Raw genomic sequence first — 17,500 nt, 5'->3', positions numbered from 1 at the left:
AGCGCACCCCTCGCGCGAGGGCGGCTCTTGCCCACACGCTGTGGCAAGTAGCGCCGGCAGCTACTGCCCTGCAGACTTCAGGAGGGGCGGCGGCTGGGGGGTCCAGGTACCCCAAGGCCCCCCTCTCAGATCGCTAGAGAAGGCTTTCTCACCGAGGGCGCGTCGTGCCCCACACACCATCGCTCGCCCCTTCGGGGACCCACGGGAGTGGGAACACTCCCAAAAAGTGGGAAGTCAGAAGGGGGGGGGGTCTGCGGTATGGGTAAAGCACACAGCCCATGTGAGCGTCCACGGTCAGAGCCGGGAGGGCAAGAGTCTGTGCTGCCACCAGGCTTGCCTTTCAGACTTTTCCACGTGGGTGGAGGGATGCCACGTCCGGAAAGCCAGACGGGGACCCCCCCTTCACATCTCCCGGCCCACCGCGGTCGCTCTCACGACCACATGCAGCCTTCCCGGTCAAGGGAGAAGCATGGGGCGTGCCACTCAAGGGCCAAGGGCTGCCCTCACTGGCACACAGTGAGGGAGACCCATGACAAGGGGTCCACCTGAGCCCCTCCCGGGGAGGGGACACAAGCTTCCCCTGCCTTACCGTCTCGACCCCCTCCCCTGAGCTTTAGGAAGCTGCTCGTGGGGCACGCCACCACCACAGTGGGGACCCGAGGGGACTCACCGCTGGGAGAGGAAAACGACACCACCGCTCGGCCTCGGGCATCTGACAGGCAACCCGGAGTACTCCAGGGGCACCACAGAGGACCAGGGGAGGCACGCTCACGCACCCGCAGGGATGCGAAGCATGGCAGCGAGGGAGGCCTCCCCCCACTTTGGGGAGGGACCGCTCGCAAGGCACACGCCAAGGAGGCAAAGCGAGAATGCCTGCTGCGTCCCAAAGGACCCAGGCCCCCCCCCCCGACTGACACCCGAAGGCAGCAGGGCGGGAGACCAGAGGTCAGGCTGGAGGCCGCACCCCTGCCTTCCCCCACACCACCCGCAGGTGGGGGAGGAGCAGCGAGGGGCCCGCGACAGAATGAGAGGCGCGGCCCAACTCACCATGAGCGGCCGTCCCTCACCTGGCGCGGCTTAAGCCCAAGCCCAGGAGAGCGCCACATCACCACATCGATCAGTCCTGGCAGAGCCAGGGAAGAGCCCAGAAGAGGGGAGGGAGGGAGGGAGGGAGGGAGGGCCAGCAAAGACAATCACCACGGGGGCCTGCTTCAGCTTCACCGGCCCCCCCTCCTCCTCCTCCTCCTCCTCCTCCCCTTCCTCTCTCAGGGGAGAGACAGCGGCTGACAACCCCGGGAGGGAGAATGCCTGACACGTGGCACGGAGCCAACAGGGTGGGGTTGTTCCAGCCGAGCCGCCGGGTGCCCGCAGCAGGGAGGCACACAGGGTAGAAGACCCCACAGGGCCACGCGCCCTGCCGCCCTCGGGTCAGCCAAAGACCGGAGGGGACACCGCAGCATGGGCCAGCTGGATGCACAAGCGAGAGCCGGCGCACAGGCCCAGGCGAGCGGCCCCCACGCGGGGTGCAAAGGGCAGGGTCAGGCCTTGGACAGCAGCCGAAAGCCCAAAGCCCCCCACGTGCATCCAGAGGCCCAAGGTCTCCAGCGACAGGCGCTGAAGAGGATCGTGTCAGCATCTACCTGGTGACAGAAAAGGCCTATTTCGGCCGCGAAAAATGTCCATGCCCAGCAGCGGGGCCCACCCACAGGACGTGGGGGTATCCCCGGAACCCCCATCCGGACACTTGTCCCCCAGCCCTGCCCTAGAGTCGCCAGACCCAGCGCTCTCAGGGCCATCTGGTCGACCCGGGGAGCGTGACCGCAAGGAAGGGACAGGGACAGGAAGGAGGTGGAGCCGGCCGGCCAGCCGGGGAAGCCCTTCCCGGCTTGCCCACGCGGGCAGGTATCGGTCTGTCCGGAGCTCCAGACGGGGACTTGGCTCCCCCAAAATCCAGGACACACCATCCAGCTCAGGCCGGTCCCCACCTCCCGACAGATCGACCGACCGACAGGGAAACACTCCGAGGGCGGGGGGGCGGGGGGGGGGGGAATGAGAGCGTGGGAAACGAAGTCTTGTCCAACGACCGGGACCCTACATGGGCACGCCTCAGGCCCAGGTGCACCCTTCCCGGCCACACCCGGGAGCAGGGGGCCGGCGGGGTACCATCCACCATCTCCGGATCCATCAGGACTTGGAAAAAAAATGTTTCCACGGAGGCGCCTCCGACGAACGGACCCCGCGAAGGAAGGCGCCGGGGCCCGAGCCACCCTTTCCGCTCCACCCCTCACGGCTTGTGCCGGTCTAGACCTCGTCAGTACGACTCCGCACGGGCCGGCGGTAGCCATCAGTCGGGGGGCAGGGGGGGAGGGACCCATGCCGGCATGACGACCGGGAAACAAGCGTGCCGGCCACCGAGCCTGTCGCGCCCTCCAACGCCCTCACAGCGCACAGCCCGGGCCGCTCCTCACTTCGGGGATGAGAGGCTGGAGGGACGGCGGGCGGGAGTCATTCACGCTCCAAAGGGCGACCCGGGACAAGGCCAGGCCACCCGAGCACAGGCAGTCCCGGGCGCCGCACACCCTCTCCCCTCGCTAGGGAGGCGGCCCGGCCCAGGCCTGGTCGGTCCCCGGGGCCGGAGCGGCAAGAGCGGATGCTGGTCGACCCGGCCAGGCGGCCCCAGAACCTGCCTGGGGAGCGCGGTGACAGTCACTCCCTCACAGGCCTGCACGCCCAATCTCCGGTGAGAGAGGGACACTCCCAGGCCTCTGAGCCACCGGAGCTGTCGCCGCCAGTGTCGCCAGCCTCCCGGAACTCTGACTCAGGCCGGATGGCTGAGTCACATCCCTCGCGAAGGTCCCCAAAGCTGCAGAGGGAAGGGACGATATAAAAGCGGACACTAGATGGCACGCGACAACCGCCACCAACGTCACCAGGACAGATCCGGAAGGCCGGCCGGCCGGCGGCGACACAACGACACAGCGCCGGCCACCCAAATGCCCGAGCTCTTCCCGGGGCCGAGGCGCCAGGCGTCCTGCACGACCGCGAGGCTTCCACTACGGAGCTGCCTCCTGGCAAGGCACTGCGTGGCGTGATGGCAGCAGATGGAAAGAGGGGGGCGGCGGCGGCGGCGGCGGCGGCGGCGGGGAAGGAGCTGGGAAGAGGTTCTCGCTGTTGCCTAGAAGGAGCCGCGCTCGCTCCCCCAAGCATGTCCCTTCCTGGGCTTGGGAATTCCAGAGAGAAGCCGGCGCGGTGAGGGTGGCACTAGCGAGAGAGATCTCAGGTTCCCCTCCACCTTCTCTTCTCTCCCCCACCCCCACCCCACCTCCCTGCACGGAGCTGGAGGAGGGAGGGAGAGAGGGAGGGCGGGAGGGTAGGCGGGGACTGGCAAAAACGAAACCCGGCAAGCTCTCGGAGAACGACAACGCAGGAGTCGGTATACCTGCCACCCTTACCGACGGAGACGGTCTGTCAAAAGCAGACAAGCAAAGCCCAGAAGCTTAGGAAGGGAGAGAAGGATACAGTCGATCCTAGGAAAGTGGAAATGAAAATCTCTCTCTGCATAGACTGAGACAAAGTCCAAAGAGAACAAATGGCTGCCTGGGGCAAATGCTCTGGTGGTCAGGTCATAGAAACATGGATTTCAGCATGACTGACCAACCACAACGGAGGGAAAGTACAACGCAACACTATGAGTGTGTGTGTATGTGTGGGGGGGTGAACTGAAATCTCATCCAAAACAAAACAAAACAAAACAAAAAAAGGAAAACAACCCCCCCCCCAAAAAAAACCCAAAAAACAACAACAGATGAAGAAGAAGAAGGAAGCCCACGACCAACAGGGTCAAGGCTCCTGCTTTCTCACCGCGGTGGCTCTGGTTGCCCCTGTGTGGTGCAGGTTCCATCTCTGGCTCAGGAAAAACTTCCACTTGCTGCCCGTGTGTGTGGCCAAAAAGTAAAACATAAAGCTGAAACAGGAGGGAGAGGGGGTGGAGAAAACCCGAAACAAACAATAAACTTTGCAAGTCTCAGGATTGCCATCCTGGGGTAGTGGAAACAAATCCGACCAGGAACCATGAGGTTGCAGGTTTGATCCCTGGCTCACTTGTTGGGTTAAGGATCTGGCATTGCCGTGAGCTGTGGTGTCTGTCACAGACGCGGCTCGGATCCCGCGTGGCTGTGCCTGTGGTGTAGGCCGGCAGGTAAGGCTCCGAACTGACCCCTAGCCTGGGAACCTCCATGTGCTGCGGGTGTGGCTCCCCCCCAAAAAAAAACCAGAAAGAGAGAGAGAGAGAGAGAGAGAGAGAAGGAAAGAAAGAAAGAAAGAAAGAAAAGAGAAAGAAAGAGAGAGAGAGAGAGAGAGAGAGAGAAAGAAAGAGAAAGAAAGAAAGGAAGGAAAGAGAAAGATAGAGAGAGAGAGAGAGAGAGAGAAAGAAAGAAAGAAAGAAAGAAAGAAAGAAAGAAAGAAAGAAAGAAAGAAAGAAAAAGAAAGGAGAAAGAAAGGAAGGAAAGAGAAAGAAAGAAAGAAAAGAAAAAGAAAGAGAGAGAGAGAAAAGAAAGAAAGGAAGAAAGGAAGGAAGGAAAGAAAAAGAAGGAAAAAGAAATCCATCTCGGAGTTCCCGCTGTGCCTAGGTCACAGCTGAGCCTCAAGTTCGATCCCTGGCACAGGAAAGGCAGTGCAGCAGGAAAAAAAAAAAAAAAAAAAGAACAACTCCATCTTGCTGGTTGGGCAGGGGAGATGCAATTGCCGGATGACATTCCACAACTCTGCCAAACTGGCAAAACCACGACGCACTTAGTACAGGAGTCATTGAAGACATGGATGTGAAAGCATCTTCTTGCTATCGATTCATTTCCCACAATCCCAGGAAGAGCCATTGGAACAGGGCTCCCATTCTTGGCACGATATCTTTTCTATGTGTGGGTGGACGCATCTTTTCTCATGGTTGTTTTCCTTTTGACCAAATTTAACTTCAGCCTCCACCATGTCATCTTTTGGGCTCTCAAGCCTGCCATGAGAATATGGTCACCAAAGTCCTCGCCCAGAGGCACCTTTGCCCACCACCAGTGCCGCCGTCTCCCCCCACCTCCTCCTCCTCCTCCTCCTCCTCCTCCTCCTCCTCCTCCTCCTCCTCCTCCTCCTCCTCCTCCTCCTCCTCCTCCTCCAACCCCCGCCAAGCACCCCCCCCCCCCACCCCGCTTTGTATTGTTCAGCTGTCTTGCACTGGTCTCTCACACGGTGGCGGTGTGGTCCTATGCATGATTCCCAACCACATTCAAGTGGACTTCCGGGATCATCATTTTCTGTTTCCTAACTGCACTTTCGTCGTTCTTAGGAGGTTTGCTTCCCTTCCCCCCCCACCCCCCCCCCACCCCGCGCGCGCGCACGCTTGGTGTTGAATCGGAGCTGCATCTGCTAGCCTGAGCCACAGCCACAGCAACGGCGGGATCCGAGCCACATCTGAGACCTTATGCCACAGCTCGCGGAAAAATGCCAGATCCTTAAACCCCTGAGCGAGGTCAGGGATCAAACCTGCCACCTCGTGATTCCTAGTCCGATTCGTTTCCGCCGCGCCATGACAGGAATTCCTTCCTGTGTTCTTTTGGGTCATGGTTGTTTCCAGCTCCACAGAATTCCTCCCCGTGCTCATGTGACATCTGGGATGTGGCGGGTTGGGGGGGGGGGGGCAAGGTTTCGTTCCCCTACAGTCATGCCTTGAAAAAAGTCGTGTACAACGTTTCACATTCCAGATCCAGAAGCTGAATCCGCAGCCGGTTCCATCTCATGAAACCGATCTCCCAGCCCAGGAAAACCAAAGGTCGTGGTTGGAGCCCGTGATAAACCCCAGGTCTGAGTCCCGAGCACTGCTGCTCAGGGAAGATTTCGAGGTGTCAGGGTCCAAGGATCCTCCTGGGCACTTGGAAATGTCTCCGATGTGTGCAGGCAGGCATGAGGATGAGAAGGGGCTAAAGAGGGGCAGAGGGTGGTGATCTCTTGTCGGTGGATGTCAAGGGTTGGCGCTTCCTTTTGTGGATCTCCCGGAAAAGTCAAATGTGGGAGAAAAACTGGACCCGTGAGTTCGAGGAGAGGGATGGCCAGAGAAAACCAGAAGAATTCCATCTGCCGACCATTGGGTAGGTAGGAGGGCAAAAACCGAAACCTCGAGCATGACATGAACAGAACCACATGCTTCTAGCCACCCATAAACCCCGTAAGATAAGATCGTTTCTGCTGAGATACCCTCTCCCTCCCCCCACCCACCCAGGGCGAAGGATCCCTGGGTGGTGGCAGAGGGGCGGCAGCAGTCAGTGGCAGTGGCGGCGGGCATGGAACTTCCACAGGCCCTGGGGACACACCCCCCGCCCCCAGAAACCCCTAGAAGCTTGGAATTCTGATGTCTGTGGTGTGATGACCATAAACACTGGCTTTTGTGCCATGTCTGCTAGAAGATATGGTTTCCATGACAAATAAAGTGATTTTTAGCAAGTTTTTCTCCACTTGAGATGTATTGAAAATACGTCTTCATTCAGGGGGAGGTAGGTGTAGGTGACAGACGTGGCCGCTCAGCTCAGATCGGGTGATCTGGCAGGGCATAGCTCTGGCTGAGGTGCAGGCCAGCAGCTACAGCTCCGATTCTTCGACCCCTAGCCCAGGGAACTTCCATATCCCAAGGGTGCACTCCTAAAAAACAAAAAACAAAATGAACAACACACAAAGAGGGAGCATCTCATCGATGGCAGACCAAATTCCAATGTATATGTATACGTGTACATAGGTATGTACGTATGGATGTGTGTGTGTATGTGTATATTATCGAGAGAGAGAGAGAGAGAGAGAGAGAGAGAGAGAGAGAGAGAGAGGATTTTTTAGAGCCATAACTGTGGCATACGGAAGTTCCCAAACCAGGGTTCGAACCGGCATACATGGATACTAGTCGGGTTTGTTACCACTGAGCCACAACAGGAACTCCCCACATTCCAATATTTAATGAGAAAATACATTTTTGATGCTTTAGGCAACCCTGCAAACACCCTTATTTAAGTGACTGGACTTAACAAAAAGGAATCCCTAGCACCTAGTAACAGAACAAAGATAAAGAAACACAAGGCAGGAATTCCCGTTGTGGCTCGGTGGAAACGAACCCGACTAGCATTGACCCCTAACCTGGGAACCTACAAAATGGCACATGTGAAGCCCTAAAAGAAGACTACACACACACACACACACACACACACACACACACACACGGCACAGACAGATGCGAAAGGAAAAGAAAAGGAAGGAAAAAAGAAAAGGGAAGAAAGAGAGAAATGAACAGGCAGAGCAAGCCATTGTGAATGATCTCTAGGGACAGATATTTTTCTCCAAGCATAATTTTATTTTTCCCCAAGTGATACCAGACCTTCTCTCTCTCTCTCTCTCTCTCTCTCTCTCTCTCTCTCACACACACACACACACACACACTCTCCCTCCCTCTCTCTCTCTCTTTGAAAAAATTTATGTATTTAGTGGAGTTCCCATTGTGACTCAGCAGGTAGGAATCTGACTAGCATCCATGAGAGTGCTGGTTTGATCCCTGGCCTCGCTCAGTGGGTGAAAGATCTGGCATTGCCCTGAACTGTGGTGTAGGTTGCAGACACAGATCGGACCTGGTGTTGCTGTGTCTGTGGTGTAGGCCAGTGGCTCAAGCTCTGATTCCCTAGCCTGGGAACCTCCGTGTGCCGTGAGTGCCACCCGAAGAAAGCAAGGGTAAAAAAAAAAAAAAAAAAAGAAACATAAAAACCTGGATTGGGGAGATCCCATTGTGGCTCATTGGTAACAAAGCTGAGGAGCACCCACGAGGATGCAGATTCGATCCTGGGGTGGGGGGGTGGGGTGCTGGTGCTGGTGGTGCTGAGGTGTGTGCGTGTGGGGTGATAAATAGGTTACCTCTGGCTTCTGGGGGGTGAGAGTCAGCATGGTTTTCCTGCACCTGCTGCTCCTGGGCAATTATTTAGTTTTGGTTTCTTGTTCCTTTGTTTTTGTGGTCCTGCATTGTGGTGAGTACTGGTGTAAGTGGCAGGTTCCTATTTGATCCGACATTTCTTTGGCTCTGGTGTCGGTTGACAGCCATGGTCATGACTGGTGGTGGCTGTTAAGTCTCCAGGAGTTCCACGCAACATTCTGATTGTCTTTCTTCCTTGGGCTTTGGCTGCAGCCTCCCCCTACCCCCTACCCCCCCCCCCCCCCCGCATCATATGGAGGTTCCCGGGCTAGGGGCCGAATCAGACCTACAACTGCTGGGGCGTATGCCACAGTCACAAGCACCATCATATCCAAGCTGCGTCTGCAACCTACACCGCAGCGCAAGGTGATGCCACCAGATCCTAAACCCACTGTGGAAGGCCTGGGATCGAACCTGCAACCTCATGGTTCCTGGTTGGATTCCTTTCCACTATTCCACGACGGGAACTCCTGGGCTTTGGCTTTTGACAGGTGGAGGGACACAGCTTTCTGAAACGGTGGGGCCAGGGCAAGGCATAGAAACATAAGATGGATGTGAGCCTGCGCCTATTCTTTTCTCGTGTGCTGGGAAGATAAGGTGGCTCTTGCCAGCTGGGATTTCATTTCCCCACAAACGATCAGGCTCTTAAGGTATCAGGCAGGGAAGAGGGAGAGTCAGAGTTCCCATTGTGGCTCAGTGGTTAATGAATCTGACTAGGAACCATGAGGTTGCAGGTTCCATCCCTGGCCTTGCTCAGTGGGTTAAGGATCCAGCATTGCCGTGAGCTGTGGTGCAGGTTGCAGATGTGGCTCAGATCCCGCGTTGCTGTGGCTCTGGTGTAGGCCAGCGGCTACAGCTCCGATTGGACCCCTGGCAGGGGAACTTCCATATGCCGCAGGAGCGGCCCTAGAAAAGGCAAAAAGCCGAAGGTGGGGGGGGGGGGGGGACAGAAGAAGAGTGAGAATCACGGTCGGAAGAACATGGGGAAATCGGTGCTAGGTGCCTGGGTGTGTGAGTTCACACGGAATGCTAACCCAGACCCCTGGCCAGCCACATTTGGGGTATCTATCAACTTGACTCTCCACTCTCCAGCTCACCTGGGTGGTGCTGCCCTGCCCTGCCCTGCTCATGTAAGACCTGGCTCCTCCAGGGATGGCTTTGCACCAGAGGGAGACGGGGCAAAGTCACTGAGCTTAAGGTAATTTCTCCAAGAGAGACTCTGGGAGAAGGAGACCAGCTGGGTTTCTGTGTGTTCATTTTTCTTCCTGTCTGCTTGTTTGGTGCAGGCCAGTCCATGTGCCGAGACATTCAGAAACTCTGTACTAGCTGAGACTCAGACCTTGTTCCGAAATAAGCAAAGGGACTTTGAGCTGGGATCACTCCCTGACAAGTAGCTAGCAAAGAAGTTTCCCGTAGCTCTCAGGCCCCATCCCCGCCCTCAGGCGGGTGGGCGTGGGGAGGGGGTGGGGGGGGAGGGGAGGGGCTCGTTCAGGCAGGCAGGCAGGCAGGCAGGCAGGCAGGCAGGCAGGCGCTGGTTCATTAGTCCCGCACCCCCCCACTCCCGGCCCCAGCTGCCCGCCCCACCCCCCACCCCCGGCCGCCATCCCTGCTGCGCCGCCTCTCGCTTCCCAAATCGCCTGGACTCACGCCCGGGAAGGGGGGGAGGGGAGATCAGGAAGATCCAGGCCTCAGGGCCTGGGTTCAATCACTTCATTCAAATGCAGAAACTCTCCAGTCAAGTCAGAGGTGGTGACTTTTCCTGGAGCTTCTCTTTAGGGAAAGTGTTTTTTTTCCCCTCTTTCCCCAATTTCCCTACCCTCAGGCTGCCCCTCGCAGACTGCATGGAGGGGGGTGGGGGAGGATGTGTGCACGAAACTCGCCTCGTGTCAGGCCAAAGGAGCCCCCGCCATTTCCCAACCCGGGAAACCCCGCAAAACTTCTGGAGCATGTTGGCCTTGGTGTGGGAATGGACATCTTCACTTGCCATCTTCCTTTGCACGAGGAGGAGATTTTCATCTCCTGCTGTCTGGGGGCCAGAAAGGAGGGCCAGAGTGTCCCTTTGGTGTGGGCCGGTCCTTAAGTCATTTTACCTCACAGGAATCACCCACACAGGGCATGGAGACACGTTTGGGGTCCGCCTCCTCCGAAACGTCCCGGGAAACCTCACGTGTGAAAAACTGAGCTGGGGAGGTCCCATCGTGGTGCAGAAGTGGAAATAAATGCAACTAGGAACCATGAGGTGGCAGGTTCCATGCTCAGCCTCGCTCACTGGGTTACGAATCCCACGTTGCCATGAGCTGTGGGTAGAGGAGAGTGAGAAGGAGAGGGAGGGAGGGGGAAGGGAGAGATCCTCCATTTATGGAACTGGTTTCCTTGTTTTGAGATGACGTCGCTTTGGTGAAACAGTTGTCAGATGGCCTCTCAAAAGGCGGTGATGTGGATGGGCTCCCCGAACCAGGCCCACAGAAACCAAAGGAACGAAGGGGTTAATCCTTGGAGCCAGAGTTCCCTCCTCTGAAACTGAAACCAAGCTCAAGCCCGGGAGTGCTGGTGTGTTGGAGCCAGAGACATTGTTACAGCTAAAAGCTACTTTGAAATAGTCTCCATTAGGTTATGGCTTGCCTTGGCCCACGAACTTATGACTAATGACTACTGTCGAGTCAGAGTTGTAGTGAACCTGGTGTTTTCTCTACCCTTGAAACACTCCCTAAGGATTGCGCCCCCCCCCCCACCCCGTGGATGAGCAATCTTCACTCCGGAGAGAAGGTCAAAATGCCATAACCCCAAAGACACTAGAAACATTCCATGGACCACCTGACTCCAGCCTTGATGACTTTGAAATGGTCTATCCTAATCTCCTATCCAGGGAGAATGCAAGCACCCTGATGCTTCTAGACAGCTCCGCCACCCCCATGCCCACCATTAAGCTAAACCTATAGAACCCCTTGCTATCCCCTCTCAAGGGAGGACACAGTTTTGAGGTCCTTAGCCTGCTGTGGCCTCCTTAGCCTGGCAAAGCAATAAAGCTGTTCTTTATGCTTCACCCAAAACTCTGTCTCTGAGACTTAATTGGAGCTGGAGTACCAAGGCCGGTTTGGGCTGCCAAACTTTCCTGGAACTTTCAAACTGTTACATATGAAGAACGGAGCCGGTGACTCTGTGTGTGTGTGCGTGTACGTGTGAGAGAGACACAGAGAGACAGACAGAGACAGTGAGTGAGACAGAGAGAGACAGAGGGAAGAGAGAGGGAGAGGGGAAAGTCCCTTCAGTCTTTTGTTTTCTCGGTTTGTTTGTTTGTTTGTTTGTTTTGTCTTTTTGCCATTTCTTGGGCCGCTCCCATGGCATATGGAGGTTCCCAGGCTAGGGGTCGAATCGGAGCCATAGCTGCCAGCCTACGCCAGAGCCACAGCAACGTGGGATCTGAGCCGTGTCTGCGACCGACACCACAGCTCACGGCAACGCTGGATCCTTAACCCACTGAGTGAGGGCAGGGATCGAACCCACAACCTCACGGTTCCTAGTCGGATTCGCTCACCACGGAGCCATGACGGGAACGCCCCTTCAGTCTTTTGAAAGGCCCCTCTGAGAATGCCGTCAGGTGTTGGGGCCAACTTTCCGAGGGGCTCTTAGAGAAATGAACACAGGGTGATGGTTTCACTCTCAGAGACCATTTCTCTGATGTGTTCATCGAGGGACTCCACGGGCTTCCGTTTTCAGGGCCTCGGGACAAGCGATACGTGTTCTCATCCGCAAGGATGCCAGGTCCAAAGGGTGGGAGAAAATGGGAAACGCTGATGAAGAGAGTTGTAGCCAGAGATGGAAGGCAACTGGAAAAACTTCAGGATCCAGTCCAGTTTTCCAGCCACTGAGTTTCTGATTTCTGGAAGGATTTGGGTAGGGAGGAAAAGGTCAAGGATTCTCCATCCCTCTGACAGAGGTATAAGTTACAAAGTAGATGTACAACTTTTGAGAAAAAAACGAACAAACAAAGAAACAACCAAACAAACAATTTTTGTCCCTTTGTCTTTATCAGGAAAAGTGAAAGATGGAGAGAGGGAGGGAGGGAGGGAGGGAGGGAGGGTGGGTTGGATGGATGGATGGATGGATGGATTTGGGGGGCGGGGAGAAGATTCTTAGATCCTAATGACCCAATGCTTTCTCTAGTCCTGGGCCTTTAGGTGATATATCTATATCTATATATCTATATCTATCTGTATACACACACACACACACACACACACACACACACACACACACACACGTAGTTATTTTCTGTTTCTAGGGCTGCACCCATGGCACATGGAGGTTCCCAGGCTAGGGGTCCAATCGGAGCCGTAGCCACCGGCCTACACCAGAGCCAGCACAACGCGGGATCCGAGCCCTGTCTGCGACCTACACCAGAGCTCACGGCAACACCCGATCCTGAACCCAACGAGCGAGGCCAGGGATCGAACCCGCACCCTCAGGCCTCCTAGTCGGATTCGTCCAGCCATGACGGGAACTCCTACATATGTATATAGTATGCATATAGTATATCTTTTTTTAATGCCCACGCCCCAGCCCTATGGAAGTTCCCAGACTCACGGTCGAATCAGAGCTGTAGCTGCGGGCCTACCCCACAGCCACAGCAACGCGGGATCCTTAACCCACCAAGCGAGGCCAGGGGAGGGATCGAACCCACATCCTCACGGATCCTAGTCGGGTTCATTACCGCTGAGCCCTGATGGGAACTGCAGGGGACATCTTTTTTTTTTTTTTTTTTTTTTTTTTTAAGATGTAAGTTTGTTGTGGTTGTTGTGGTTGTTGGTTGTTGTTGTTGCTTTAGCTCGGCATACAGTGGGCTTGCTTACAATGTTGTGTTCGTTTCAGGTGTACAGTCAAGGGGATTCAGTGATCCATCTACATCCATCTATCCCTCCGTTCTTTTTCAGCGTCTTTTCCCCTCTAGGTGATTCCAGAATATTGGGCCATTCCTTCCTTGTGGGTGGGAACACCAGCGTGAAAAAAAACCATCACGGGGGAGTTCCTGTCGTGGCACCATGGAAGCGCATCCGACGAGGAACCTTTGCAGGGAAGGGTGTGGGTTCGATCCCTGGCCTCGCTCAGGGGGGCGGTAAGGATCCGGCAGGCAGTGCCGTGAGCTGTGGTGTCGGTCGCAGACGCGGCTCGGATCCCACATGGCTGTGCCTGTGGCGTAGGCCAGCAGCCGTAGCTCCGATTCAACCCCTCGCTTGGGAACTTCCATATGCCACGAGGGCAGCCCTAAAAAGCAGAGGGGGGAAAAGAAATCATGAGGGCGGGGGAGAGGGATCCATGAGGAGGATGGGATGAACATATACACACACAAAAGAGTCTCTATCCAATAGACGACGAACAGGGACCCCTACGCCACCTTCTGGAATCCAAACGCCAAAACCACAAAGCAGAGTTCCCGCCATGGCGCAGTGGAAATGAGTCCGACCAGGAACCATGAGGTTGCAGGTTCGATGCCTGTCCACCTCGCTCAGTGGGTAAAGGATCCGGTGTTGCCGTGAGCTGTGGTGTTGGTCCCAGACGCGGCTCGGACCTGGCATTCCTGTTTCTGTGGTGTAGGAGGTCAGCAGCTAAAGCCTCCGATTCGATCCGTCATCTGGGAACCTCCATATGCCGTGGGTGTGGCCCTCAACACACACACACACACACACACACACGCACGCACGCACGCACGCACACACGCACACGCACACGCACACGCACACACACACACACTCTGGAACCCCCTAAATGGGAGAAAACCGGACACAGTAGTTTTTTAGGGGTCCAGTCTCTGTGACAGGTGAGGATATCAGGCTTGCATCGAGGGAGGGAAGGCTTCACCCCACGCAGAAAACACACCCACCTACCCACCGACCGACCTTCCTTCCTTCTTTCCTTCCTTCCTTCCTTCCTTCCTTCATGAGAGAACAGTTGGATGACCCATCCTAAGTGTCGGTTGAATGAAGTCTAGTTACCAGGGTTCAGAGTGGGGGAGGGAGAGGGGTAGGAAGTCTGAAGCCTCTGGCGACTCTCCGAAATGTTCTCCCCCCAGGGTGACAGAGCCAGCAGGTCAGGCACTGCCTTCTCTAGAAACCTTCCTGCCCATGTCCAAGGGGGTGTGGGGGGTTGGGGGTGTGGGGCAGGGAGTGGGCCAGGGAGCCTGGAGAAACCCAGACCACCAAGCGGCCATTCTCCCATCGCCCCGACTGTTTGTTGAATGAACATAATGGACGTGATCCAAGTCTGCCACGCCGCCGCCGCCGCCGCCGCCGCCGCCACCACCACTTTCTCCATCATCTCCCCCACCCCCTTGCCTGCAGCCATCTTTGAAAAGGCTGCTGTTGTGGCTGCCTTTGCATGAAAGTGAGTGAGGACCCCTCCCTAATACGGAGTGTTTCAGTCCCTGGTGTCTCTGACAGCTCGCTCATGTATTGGTTGTGAACCATCTTGCCTTGAGGATTTGGAGGATTCGTGAACATTGCAGGAGCCATGGGAGCAGTGAAGTCCTTATCGCCAACCCGACACCCCCCCCCCCCAAATTTCGTGGCAGGGAGCACACTTTTCTTTCACCCAAGAGATTTATTTCCTGCTTTCTGAAGAGAGAAGGAAAGGAGGGTCAGAATGGTCCTCTGGTGTCTGGTGTCCTGTCCCTTTCATTGCACACACTCCTAGTGCCACTGCGGGAGGCACGTTCGGGGCGCGGGGTGGGGTGGGGGTGGGGGACCTGCTGCACGCACCCGCCCCTCACTTTCAAATGCGAAACTCAAGGAGGATGTGAATGTCCTCCATGCCACCGATCAGGTGAACGGGATGGCTTTCTAGGGAAATCCTGGTGTTTCCTTTCACTGCCATGACGAACACCCAGAAACAACCCTGTAAGTTCATACAACTTTGTCAGTCAACTGTATTCCAATAAAATGAAAAAGCAAGACACAGACACACCCACACGCACACACACACACACGCGCGCGCACACACGCACCCCAACCCAGAACCAAACACCCTCTCCTGAAATGGGGGGGCGGGCCCACCGGAGAATGAGCAAGAGAATTCCAGAGTCGGTAGGAAAGTGTCATCTGCAGCGGTGTGAAAAACCCCAAGCTCTTTTCTTCCTGTCAAGGTGAATAAACTTTGTTAATGGGAGTGGGTGCCCTCAGTGTGCCCTCCGAGAGGAAAGGCAGGGAGCATTTTCTCCCTGAAGAGCTTAGTGCTGTCATAGCACTGACGGACAGGATGAACGATCGGTGAGAGGTGGCAGCAGCAGTGGTGGCCGCCTGCACTGCCTGGGCGGATTGGAAACATAGACGAGCCACCAAGACTGCGTGTGACACCCCCGTGGGCCACCCCCCCCCCCCCCCGTCTGTACAGTGACAAGAGTCCTTTGGGGGAAAAGGGAGGGTGGGTGCTCTTCCAGTGTGTCTGTCTGCATTCACCAGGTGTGGGAGAGAAGACAGATGTTTGTTTCCACTATCGTTCGGAGGACTTGCCCAAGAGTACCACGTCCCCCCAAAGATAGCACCGGAAGAGAGATGCACGAGGTTTCTGAATGCATGCCGTGGGTGCTCCAGGCTGCCTCCAGGCCGCCCCCTCGCCCTCGCCCTCCCCCTCCCCCTTGCCAGAGGCAGACGTTCCTTGAAACAGCTGGCTTTGAACTTGGGCTTCTAGAGGAAGGTTTTTCTCCTGCTTTCAAGACGGGAAGAAGAGGGTGTCCGTCTCACATCCGTCCTTTCCAGAGGGCCCTGGATTCCAGATCCTCCACATGCCAGCGCCAAAGCCGAAGCGGTCGGTCTGGGGGTGCCCCATTCGGGTTCCCTCCCCACACACCTGCACGCGCGCGCGCACACACACACACACACACACACGCACGCACCGGGAACAGTGTGATCTCCCACGCCCCCGAAAAGCTTCAGAATGGCCTCAGTCCGAGGCAGTAGACCTATGTATGTCCTCACACCTGTTCAAATAATGTCTGCCCTCAGCCCCACCATCCCCTGCCTCTTTTAAGGACAAAGGCACTGTAGGTTTCCCTGGGGAAGGGAGACTCCATGGCATGTAAATCACAGTCTTAAGGAAAAGGATAATAGCATATGCCGGGGGGGGGGGGGGGGGGGGGAGAAAGAAGGGGGGGGAGGGGGGGGACCCGCGGTGGTGTGCTTGTGAGGGAGAGAGACAGAGACAGACAGGGAGGGACGGAGGATAGGCAGACAGTGAGAGGCAGAATCAGAGGGAGAAAGAGGAGGAGGGGAGAGAGACAGAGAAAGTGAAACAGAGCTAGGTATAGAGGACGCTGTGGCTGGGTCGGATTCTGCGTGTTCTCAGTGAAGTCGTCCTAAGGCCTCTGGAGGTCCAGATCACTGCTTGGGGCCGGAAGTCTGTCTGCCCTTCCCTACCCATCTGAAGAGCTGTGGTTTGGGCTTTCCAGCCGGGAACCCCTCTTTCTGCCTCTTTGTCCAACACACAAGGTTCGTGGGACCCAGAAATCCCATTCTGAGAGCACCCTAGGAACAGTCCTTTCCATACGGCGCAGGAGGCCCCTGTGCCAAGAGATCCAAAGTCTGGAGCCTCTGTTCTCCCCCCCCCCCCCCCTTCCCTCCACGGACAAAATCTTGCCTTGTATTCCTTTTTTTCTCAGGGACTCTGAAGGACATGTATCATTGTACAACCATGGGGAAGATGCTTCCATTCCCTCTGGAATGATGGATGTGGTCGCATGTCTCAAGGAGGCTCCAATTCTTTGAGCAGGACTCCCGATGGTGCCATCCCATCGTCCCTCCCCTCCCCTCCCCTCCGGCTCGCTCGGTCACGGTTCCCCTCCTTTTTCCTCCCCTCCAGGTTATCTTCAGGTCTGCCGCCCACTTGTAACTCCTCCCCCACTTGGAAGTGGCCTCTTCCGGCCCCGAACTTGGTCGTCCCAGGCCCACCCCGGGAGCCATCTGGCGGACCTTTTCGGAGACTATAAAAAGCAGCCTACGGCAGGGGGCGTCGCAGGACCAACGAACGCATCGGGATGGATCGCTGTGTGGCGACATGGATTCTCCAGGCAGGGCAGGCATAAGGCCTGGACTCTTTCCTCCTGGAGCCCATTTCTTCATCCGTGGCCTTGAAGACGAACCACGCCGACCACGGACCGTGGACCTTGGCCTTCACCTTTCATTTCCGAACGGCAGCCAGGGCATCCATTGTCACCACCGCGGAAAAGGTGTCCACAAAAAGGACAGGTGAGCACCTCCATGGCATGCAGTGTCATCGCCACCCCCACCCCGGCTTTAAAGGGTCCTCTTTCAAGTAATCACGTTGCCACAGCTGGGACTTGGATCGGATCCCTGGCTCCGGAACCCCATATGACCTGGGGCCGGCCAATGCATCCCTCCATAGCGTCCTAAATCCGTACATCGTTGATTCAGGACTTTCCCTCGTGGCACAGAGGAAACGAATCTGACCAGGAACCATGAGGTTGCGGGCTCCATCCTTCGCCTCACGCAGGGGGTTGAGACGAGGCTCAGA

Source organism: Sus scrofa, chromosome 8 (genome assembly GCF_054392235.1).
Source record: "Sus scrofa isolate SSC_HxYL_T2T_F1_AM1 chromosome 8, Sscrofa_HxYL_maternal_Yorkshire_Landrace_v2.0, whole genome shotgun sequence".
In the NCBI taxonomy this organism is placed as follows: Eukaryota; Metazoa; Chordata; class Mammalia; order Artiodactyla; family Suidae; genus Sus; species Sus scrofa.
The sequence above is the reverse complement of the archived record's forward strand: the minus strand, read 5'-3'. Positions refer to the sequence as shown.